The following is an 11,521-nucleotide window of genomic DNA, read 5'->3' on the forward strand; positions in this document are numbered from 1 at the left end:
GTGTTTATTGGCTAATGATGATATCATCAATGATACATACCTTCTATCCCCAAAGCAGTTTGGCACTGTTGGGATAAAATGTTGTGTTTGTATGTGTGCATGTGAAGAAGATAAACTATGATGATAGATAGATAGATAGATAGATAGATAGATAGATAGATAGATAGGATAGGATATATAACACAAAAGATAGAAGAAATGCTAAGGTGGTACAAATACTCATATTGCAGCTTCCTAAACCAAATTTAAAGAGTAAAGAATACATGGGACTGCTCATTGCTATCTTTATTTTCTATTTTATCCATCAAATTTATTATACTGACCACTTCAGTAGACCCTGGGTGGCTTACAAAATAAAATACTAAATTAAAACAATAAAAAACACAGATAAAACAAAACAAGGTGCTCAGACTAAAAACAACTATTAAAACAAAGCATGACAGCACACACACATACACACACAACACATTAACCCAGGCTTGGGACCAAAGCCAGGTCTTCATCTGTCATCAATGTGTACACCTACATAGCCTGGAGATTAATTTACCCTCCTTATGTCAAAAGACATATCAATACAAATTATTTTTCTAATTCTCTTATTTGTTGGAAAATATTCTGAATGAAAGATCCAATAACCTGGGGAGAGTTAACAAGGTGTACTCTTAGTACATTTTTTTTTAAGAAAAGAAAAGAATGATCTAAAAGAAAGGAAAGACAAAAAGCTCTAGAAAAAAATATAAAAAGAAAACCTTATTAAAAGTGATGAAGAAAACCAAACAAGACAGGCAGCAAAAAGCTGTCAGGTGTTGATCATGGTAGCAGAAATAAGCATGTTTAGAACTTGTTAATATGTCACAAATACCCAATTGTTGAGTGTTAATTATGCACTGACTAAGCCAGTAATTGTGACCTCTGCAGGGTGGAAAGACAGTTATTTTGCTCTAGAGGAGTATAAAATATGTAGAGGCAGCTTGAGTAATAAAAGAAAAAATATGGAGCAAGCAAGTGAAAGCCAGTAACCTAATAAAATGGTATGACATCTTAGTCCTAAAATGGAGAAATCTGCCCTTGCCTGAAGATAAAGACAGAATGTATATACAAATTCAAACGCTATGAATCTTCTGAAAAAGTAATGATATAACCTTACTTTGCTATTTATAATTAATTATATAAATATTGGTACTATACATATTTTCTGTTCTTGTTTGTTTCTCTATAGTATGTCATCCCTTTAAAGCTTAGCTGAAACCAGATTTTAATTCAAAATCAAACTGTTGACCTATCCAAAAGTAAAAAATCTAATGTGGTGAGGATTAAGCAAATTCTCTGAATGACAGCAATGGAAAATCCATTGTTTGGTCTGTAACAATTATTTGAGGCTATAAAACTGAGAAGTATAATTCTTGTGCATTAGCCATAAGACTATGGAGCTAAAAAAAAGATAATTTTGAATTTCTCTATAGATCTTCAGCTCAAATGCTTTATTTTATTTTCAATTATACAATGGTTTTTTTATTTCTGAATTTTGAATACACTTTTTAATTTTTAATTTCATTTTCTCCCATTTTGCCAATCAACAGGATTTATTTGTATATTCTTAGAATTGACAAACTAGTAACTGGTTTCTAATAAATATATCAGGACAGCAAGTAACATAATGCTACTGCTAGCAATATCACTTAGATGCAACAGTCCATATCTTCTTCGGTCCACAGAGCAAGAGTGATAATGATGACCCACTATGTAACAAAGACAAGAGGCAGGAAAGGGTTTGTGGAAACACTAAGTATCTTACTGAACTGAGCAAAGAAATATTGATAAACACAGATGCAAAACATTAATGCAAATACAAAATATTGATAAATGCAAATGAACTACATTTAAATACAAATCTCACAGTGAAGAAACATGTGACCAGCTGATATATCCTCTGTCTTTGGAAATCTCTTCCCACCCCCAGAGGTATATATGTAGTCCCGACACTGCTAACCTTTCATAGCTGTTTTATTTCCATATGCCTTTGATCCTACTTCTCTGAAAACTGGTGCCAAATGTAGATATTTATTTTTAAAATTGTAATGTTTTATAACATTACAATTTTTGTATTTGCATGCTACCTAGAGTTCTTTGGAATACGTTAGAAATATTGTTAATTAATGAAATAGTAAATGTTAACCACTGTGGAGCATGTTCGAGGCTGGACTGTTCCTTCTTATAGTTCTTTCTGTTTAAATTAGCCTGGGCTGTATAGACAAACTTCTACTACCCTGTATAACAGAGACTTTCCTATAAAGCTTCCTTTTTCACCTTGCTGTTTCTGGCTTCTTTTTGGGAATAAGTAGATACTGTGAGAAGAAGGAGAAGTGACTAGTCTACATCTTGCCCTCTGACTCTGACAGATCCCTATGAACTGAGTTCTATTCTAGTCAAATCATCCATTCAGTTTGGATTATAAGTTCAAGACAATGGTTGGAATAGAATTGATTTGATTAAAAAATGCATGCCTACATGCATGAAAGAAGTCCAAATCAGTCAATTTGGAGACATTTAATTCAATGCAATGATTTATGTTGTTGCCTTGATGTAAAAGTTCAAATCTTTGAACCAAAGCTTCACAGGGTCTTACATTTTGGAAATAAATATGGAAAGAGAACTGACAGAGAAATTCATGAAGGAACCATGACAACCATGACAAAGAGTAGAGTGAGTAGAAGGCAGTTGAGTGGAAACATCTTGTCTGGAGACCCATCAAAACCTGAGCCTTGGAATTATATTCTACTACCAAACTAGAACCGAGTCAACTAAAGCTGAAAGGCAGAACAGACATTCACCCTCTTGCAGATTCTACACTGAAGCCATGACTTGAATTATTCACTCCATCCATATTTTTTTCAAATTGCACGCTCCCTTAGCTGTGCTCAGAAAAAATAATACCCTGTGCTTTCAAATAAAAGCATGATTATCATGATGTTGTCTCATAAAAGGAAGGCATATCTGCATCCCTAGTCCCCACTCTAACAATATCTCAATTCTTGGACTACCATGAGAGTTGAGATACTATAAAGAAATCAACTAAGAAAACTTATTTCTTTTTTCTCCAGAGATATTCATTATACATTTATGCAAACATTCATATCAGGACTCTCTTTTAAAAATGGCAATTCCTTTCCTCCCCACCCTTTTTTTTTTAAATTTTCTTATGGTGTTTGGGGGCCTATGATGTTTTGACTGCACTTAGCCTTGGAATGGCATTTATTCTAAGAAAATATGAACCTATTCTTATTTGCAGGATTCACTTTTTTGCCATGTATATGTATATATTCATACTGGACTGCGATATTTCTCTATGTCACATATGTGTGTGTATGTGGGTATATGCATAATGGTATTTTTTGAGAACTGAATGCAATGAAATGTCATTTTAATGTATGCATATTAGTGTACATTTAAAGTGACAATAAATGATTCTCTTCTCTTCTCGTCTAGTCTAGTCTAGTCTAGTCTAGTCTATTCCTGGTTATGTTTGATGCAAGAAGCCCATTCAGTGCTGTTCAATATTGCAGGGGAAAACCTAATGTCTACCCCTGCCTCAAAGGACAAAGCCCAAATCATGTTAGAGCAGTGTTTCTTAACCTTGGCCAGCTGTCTGGGGAATTCTGGGAGCTGAAGTCCACATGTCTTAAATTTGCCAAGGTTGAGGAACACTACCTTAGAGCATTCTAGGTTGATAATAAGAGACTTATTCTTTAAACTAGTCAACTCACTTTCAAATTTGCCTGTAAAATAGCAATCAGTATGGGGAAACACTGATAGGTTCAAGACAGGTAATTGGAGTTTTTATTGTTATTTTGTTATTGTTTGCCATACATGAACTGATTTATTTGGAAGGCATCTCTGGGGCACAAACTAAAGCTCAAATTTGCTTGAGGCTCTCCAAAACCTTAAAGACAGCCCTTACTCCCAAACTGTTAAGATGATGGAAAAAATAATTAAATACCACATTTTAATGAATTTTACTTATTTAATTAATTTAATTAAATATAAACCTCAATGGAATCATGTAAGATATAGATCTTGAAGTAGCCCTCTTTTTTTTGCTCAATGCATCACATCTTTTTGAAATGCATGAGATTATCTCAAAATGGGCCATGCTCATATTTAGCAATGTGGCTACTAGTAAATGGACAGCTCATTTGGACAGCTTATTGTCCAATTTTTGTAACCTGCTTCTTCATTTCTGATGGTAATTATAATTCAAATTACAGTTACTTAAGTAAAGCCAAGTCTTTCAAAACTAGAATTAAAAGTGACAATAATTGGACAGTATGGGACTTATATATAGCCAAGCATATGAAGATAGGCAATAAATTAAGCATAAATATATTTATAAATTTAATCACATTATCAGTATTAAAAACCACTGGGAGAAGGGTAGGAGATGGATCATGACCCTATAGCAAAATTCAAATGCTTGAACCTATTGCTCTTCCAGCCTCACTAATCTTTTAGAGTTGTTGTAATAAAAAACAAAGGGGAAAACAGACAAGTGGTGCCAGTTCCTTAAGAAAATGTCTGGATAGATAGATAGATAGATAGATAGATAGATAGATAGATAGATAGATAGATAGATAGATAGATAGATAGATAGATAGATAGATAGATAGATAGATATAGCAACACGATTCAGGATACAATCCTCATCAGCTGAAATGTGAAATGGCAGTTCATGTACACATAGTATTCTAGCTAGCAATAATGTCATTATTTCAATCAGGCTGTCTTGCCCTGTAAGTCTTTATTACTGCAATCTTAAAATGTTAATTCATGTTAGATTTTAAAACAAATGCTTTATACGAGACAACAGAAAACTGATTTTATTGCCTCAGGAAGTATAAGAACAGCTGCAGTAGAACTCATATAAACAAGGGAATGTAGACATGAAAATGAAATTAGATAAATACAAATCTGAATCAAGAAAATATGTTATGTGAGAACATGATTCTTTGGATATTGGGATGTGGCTGGTTTCTTTTAAAATAGAAAAAGGCAGAAAAAGCCAATTATTTCTATATTCTATGAAAGAGGACAAAAAGCTCCTGCCACTGTGGAGAGCAATCAGTCATTGATGAAATTGACAATTGATTGCCATTAGTTAGATAATTGAAAACAGACCCCCCTCCTCTAAAGGAGAATTATTTTGACTGAACCTTAGCCTGACATGAGCAATTGATCCCATATGATTTTTCACTGTATTTATATAAGACAATAGAAGGACCTAAACATCAGAATCAGGTCTCATACTTGGGGGAAAATATGATGTAAGAATTTTATATGCACTATAAAAACAAAGCTGATTTTATTCAAATTTCACAGACTAAGCATGTATAAAAGAAAATATAGGTCGGGATCCACCACCTCCCTCTTATATGCACAGACAAGAGCATTTTAACACTAGTAATGATCAAATACCATATGGGAAGATTGGTTCATGTGTCCCATTGAAATAAAGTTGCATTTCTGGGACATTTGCACATGGACACCAAAAAAAGTCAAAATGGTGGTTGAGACTATTTAAGTAACCCCCCCCCTTTTTTAAAAAAAAATTACATCATAATGACTTTGATAGTTATAGGTACCATCTTGACTTTTTGACATCTCTGATATCAATTCATATTTTTCCAAACTTTAACTCAGAGTATCATTCTAGACCAGTGTTTCTCAATCTTGGAAACTTGAAGATGTGTGGACTTCAGCTCTCAGAATTCCCCAGCCTACTGGCTAGAAAATTCTGGGAGTTGAATCCAAACCTGAAGCTCTATATGTTGATAGGCCAGAATTCTATTTTGGATATAAGGAGTGTAAAATAAATCTGACATGGATTTCAACAATGTGATATGCCCACAGTTTAGTAAGTAAATATTTCTATTAATTTTCATGAGGAGCAGAAAGACAGTACTTGGCAAAAAAGAAGATTGATTAATAAACAGAAACAAGTAAAACCTTTGTTATGGAATGAATGGATATTAGTGAATGGGTCCATTAGCGTTATTTTCTGTTCAAAATTCATAAATAACATAGATGTTAGAGAAATCAAATCTAGTTATTTATTCTATTTATGAATAGCTGCATTTAGAAAAATGTTAAGTAAGTTGCATATAAAGTTTTATATATTTAGAGACGTTATGACTGCAAATGCTGATCCACATTTTAAGACAACTGCAGGAAAATAGCTTAGGTTAATTTCAATAATTGATTTATCTTAGCTGGCATTTCTAATAAGTCTTTATGACTTATTATGCCTGTTTTAGTTAGCTGATTTTTTAAATTTGCTTACAATATTCATGGCTTAGAACACAAAGAATCAAAACCTCAAGTTACAACTCAACACACACAGCATGAAAAATATGATAACATCATGATGCAACATATTGTTGTTCTGAGCTATTGTGACAGCTGTCTGGGGTAAAAGGTAAGCTATCCATTTACAAATCAATTAAAAGAAAAATAAACAAAATAGGCATGCAATGTTACTAAGCCAACAGAAACCAGAAAGTGTCTGCAAGTAAATAAATAGGAATCCAAGCAAGATTGTTTGTCTGATTCTAATGCAGGTAATGTAACTCTGAGCTCAGTGATCCAAGAGCAAATTTCCCAGCAGGCTGCCCTTGACAAGCAGGTGTCAGTCAATCATGCACATTTTTGCCTCCCCAAGAGGACAGATGGTCTCAGCCTACTTAGCAATTCCAGCCTCTGTTGTCAGTCCCCACCCCAACTCTGCAACACAGTGCTATAATAAAGATGCTCTGAGATTTGTGTTAATCTGCAGTCTTTGGGGTAAACCGTAAACAAAGTGTGCAGAGTTATTGTTTCTCATTATAAGACTGCCCTCTTATCTTTTTATTCGCCTATGGCATATAGATATCTTTAATAGCTTAGACCGCCAGGCTCAGCTTCAGTGCAGACTACTTCCCATCATTTTGAAGCACCAACAAAATTACTTTGTCTGAAGAGGCTTGACCTAATCTGTGTGAGGCTTTGGGAAGAAAGTGAAGCACCCTTATTTCTCCTGATAAGAAGAGCAACATCTTAACAGTGTTCCTGTTGTTGGATTTTAAGCAAAGGTATCCTTTATCCTCATTTGCACCTGATCCCATTTTCCACATGTATATACCCTCCCTTTAAAAAAAAAAAAGGACAGTGTTCTTTTCTCTCTTTCCTAGATTCAAAAACTGGGCTAACAAAATGGAACATGTGTGTTTGAATGTCATGTTAGGTTCACAAGTCTATCTTCATTATGGTTTGTGAAGCCTTGCTTCTCCCATTAATTCTCTGTTCAAAAAGCTCCCAAGATTACTTGGGGTGTTTAGAGTATCTGAAATGTTGTTGGGCATATTCTTCAATCAATTTTTTAAAGAATTTTCTTAGCATTTTCATGTAAAATATAAACATAAGATGCCTTCCACAGCTTCGAGGCAATGATATACATTCTTGAACACAAAACAACAAAAAATGTCTGTATGGTTCCATCAAAGACTTGGAAGAGGGCACAGGAATCTATATTTTGGCTATGTCTTGAGACTGTGAACCTCTGGGCTGTGCACCCCAATTTCCTTGTATTTGATAAAACATCAGTGAAGGAAGAGTAGGTGCACTTGGGTCAATTCCTTCTTTCAATCTGTGGAGATCAAGATGCACTTTTAGAAGCAAGGCAAAGGGACACCTTCCACAAATATAGGGAAGAGAAGGATTCTCTGAACATTCACACTTTAAATGTGAAGTTCATATTTTAGCTGATTTTCTTTTCCAAATACAATTCAGTGGTGATATGAAGCTTGTTCCATGATTGTTGTATATTTGGAAGCTTACAAGAGGCCATGTCTTCATATTATACCTATTCCCTTTTTATGGAATCTTCTATGGTTCCTACAGGAACAGCTATTGCAAAGAATAGTCTCTGCATTGGTCTCTTTTCATAAAGAATTTCTTTGCATAGGATTCTGGTATTCAGCTGCAAATAGTCATCCACAGTAGCCACAACTCTACCTAAGCTTTAAGATTCAGATATTGTTTGTAAATGCAGAGAAGTGGCATAAATAGGAAGATGCTCCAGAAGAAAGAAACAATGGCAATCTCCACACAGTTCACTACATTTATATTGTAAAGTATCAACATCCTTATTCCATTTTTTTCCTTTGGGTCATAAATACATTGTGTGAAACAAAAAAATACTGAATCCTACCATATGCTAGAGAATTCTACGCATTTGCAGGATAATATAACCACGGATGCTCTCACAACCAGTAGTATTCTGAAAGCTGAAACTGATGAAATAATTTTTTTTTCCTTTTTCCATACTTCTGCCCTGGGAGGAGTGTGCATTCGTCCTTAAGTCTCTTGCCCTTGGTGTCTGGATTGGAAAGCCATACTCCCTGTCTTGCTCCCTGCCTCCCAGCATTCAATTATAAAAATAGTGAGCTCAGAAAGGAGTTTGCAAAATGCAGCTGGAGAAAACAATGCCAAGAAAAAGAGGGCTTGGGAGCAGCTTGCAAGTCCAATTGTTCATGTATGATTGTGCTCAGAAGCAAGCCTTCTACTTCAACATTCCTGCCTATAGACAGGAAGCTGAAATACTGAAAACAAGGAATATTTTCTATTTGTGTAGAGTCCCACACAATATAAATTTTATAATAGCAGGATTCTAAGCTATGCAGAGAGCCGATGCGTGGGATGCAATTTATTTTTTTAAAATTTATTTAGAAAATTTGCATTGCCACCTTCTCACACATTGTGTCTCAAGGTGGCAATAATACATGGAAAGGATAAAACCAAGAGGTTCATCATTTTTGCAAAATGTTAATCAAATGGCAGGGACCCCACCCAAGTGACAAGAGTGAGATGGGAGACTCTATAAATTTAACCAACTAACCAATAACTTAATAGATTTGATAGGTAGTTGGGGTCTTAAAATGTTTATTTGTTCAAAAAAGCAATATCTTAAATATTAAACTGTCCTAAATCATATGAAGAAATCTAAGAACATTCCTAAAGTTTCTCAGAGTTATATGTGCACATTGGAACTTTTGCAGATAGAAGTTGCCAAATTCAGTTTAACGGCTACTAAAATACTGAAAACTTTGTTTGGATTCATCTCACAATGACTTGCATTGTATATATATGGATACCTCATCAATTTATGTTGTATGGTTATTAAAAATACCTTTCGGTTTTGGTTTCTCTTCAAAAATTGTATGAAAAAATTGTCATTCCCACCTTCATTCTCAATGGCAACATTATCTTGCCTTGTAAGTGCATAATACATACATGCCAAAGTTTTAGCATGATCTTCAAAAATTATCAACAACATACAAAAAAGTTGTGTGCTGATAGTCATTTAACTGTTCAGATTGATAATAGTACATAATAATCAATATGTGGCACATATTTCATATTTTATGTATTTTGTTACAGGTCATTTTCCTCTTGGAAAATGTACTGAGTGTACTGAGTACACAAGAAAGCGTACTTCCTTTGGCTTCAGATCATCATTAGCAGAGGGAGAAGTAGACTGACAGGTAGGCCTTGTTATAAGGGAGAGCCTAGAATCTTTGGAGTCCTTGGTGCTCTCTGAGCTTGGTTGTTTGCTCCCAGCTATTTCATTATATGACCAGGTAACATCTTCAGTTCTAGAAGGGAGTGGGATTTGCTCTCTGTTTATATACAGTAGCTTGGCTTTTAAGAGTTGGTAGGTGTTTCATACTCCTTGGTAGTCCCTTGATTGGACTATTGTTTGTTGTTTGATTTTTTGAGTCTTGCTTTTTGCTTTCTATTCTACCTCTTCTCTTTTTTACAATCTTTTTGCTACATTTAGAATAGAATAGAGCTGGAAGAGACCTTGGAGGACTTCTAGTCCAGTCCCCCCGCTTAAGCAGGCGAACCTACACCATCTCAGACAGATGATTGTCCAGTCTCTTCTTAAAGATCTCCAGTGATGGAAGACCAACAATTTCTGGGGATAGGCTATTCTATTGGTTGATTGTCTTGTCAGGAAGTTTCTCCTTAGATCCAGGTTGCTTCTCTCCTTAATCAGTTTCCAACTATTGTTTCTTGTCTTTTCCTCTAGTGCTTTGGTGAACAACCTGACCCCTTCTTCCTTGTGGTAGTCCCTCAGATACTGACACACTGCTATTATGTCTCCCCTATTTCTTCTTGTCTTTAGACTAGCCAAACCCAAGTCCTTCAGCCATTCTTTGTATGTTTTAGCGTCCAGGCCTTTGATCATCCTAGTTGCTCTTCTCTGAATTTTTTCCAAACTCTCAACATCTTTTTTGTGATATGGTGACCAGAATTGGCTGCAGTATTCCAGGCGTTGTCTTACTAGGGCTTTGTAAAGCGATACTAGTACTTCCTGTGATCTTGATTCTATGCCTCTGTGGAAAAATGGCTTTGAAGTTGCTCTAGATTCCAGTAAATAAAACAAAATATTTTAAATCATTGTTTTTAATGGTATATATTAAATAAGTTCTATTGCAAAGTAAAGTATGTTGTATCAGCTATCAAGGCAAATAGGGCAGTTACAGTGTCTTTTGTGTGATAAGCTTATTATCAACATGGGGAGCAATCGTGAAATTAATTTGAAATTGATATATTATTCTATTTTCATTATTTATTTTATAATAAAAATCATTTAAACAATTTAATAATAATAATTATCCACTTGGCTAATTAGATTTATTTGCCTTATTCTTTTCATAGTATATTTTAGATGTTACCGCTAAGTTCCTTGTTACAATATTATCTGTTTAATATTATTTTCTCTCTCTCTACTCTACTTGTTACGATCTTCCAAGAGGGATGAAAGAAACCTATTCACAATCCATTAATGTACCTTGGGTATGAATAAAATCTGCAAACCAAAGTGAGTTGAACTTTACCATAACATAGGAATTACATCAACTATTCAGCTCAGGTAATTTAGCTAACTTCATATTTTGCTTAATTACAAATTCTGAGAAATTGAAAGAAACTTGTATTGTTTCATCAACATATTGCAATAAAATGTATCCCCTATAATGTGCTTTTTAGAAAAGAGTTTGTAACTGCACCTTTTCTGCCATGTTGTCTGAATCCCTTTGTCAATTTCAACTTCACTGTTATCTATCACTGTAAAGTCACCAGAGATATTATGGCGCCAGCTTATCTGTTACTATTACAGCTGGGGGATTTATATAGAGTGAGGCCTATTTATAAAACTCTTTGTATGACTGTCCAGTGCCTTCCAATAAATATTACTTTCCCCCTTACTCCTTCATATTCTTTTGCTCTTTGTTACACCAAATTTCTACTGAAAAAATGAACTCTTGGGTTGTGTTCCTAAACATTCAAAAGTAGACCCAAGGCATTAATCATATGGCAAACATCTCTGAAACTGGATGAGAGAAATCAAATTCTTAGTAGTTTGATTAAGAGCCAAGCATGTTAAGATGCAGGGCAGGAATGAAAAGGGTCTTTGTTTTGATTCTTA

General features: G+C 34.5%; 1 long non-coding RNA gene across 1 annotated transcript; it reads left to right on the plus strand.

Moving 5' to 3' along the window:
• Positions 1 to 955: 955 nt before the first annotated feature.
• Positions 956 to 10,932, plus strand: LOC120312182. Its single transcript, XR_005557810.1, has 3 exons — positions 956 to 1,129; positions 6,919 to 7,121; positions 10,848 to 10,932. It is a non-coding gene; the product is annotated as an uncharacterized LOC120312182 (long non-coding RNA).
• The last annotated feature ends 589 nt before the right edge of the window (positions 10,933 to 11,521 follow it).

Source organism: Crotalus tigris, unplaced genomic scaffold (genome assembly GCF_016545835.1).
Source record: "Crotalus tigris isolate CLP2741 ecotype Arizona unplaced genomic scaffold, ASM1654583v1 scf7180000018436.2726382, whole genome shotgun sequence".
Taxonomy (NCBI): Eukaryota; Metazoa; Chordata; class Lepidosauria; order Squamata; family Viperidae; genus Crotalus; species Crotalus tigris.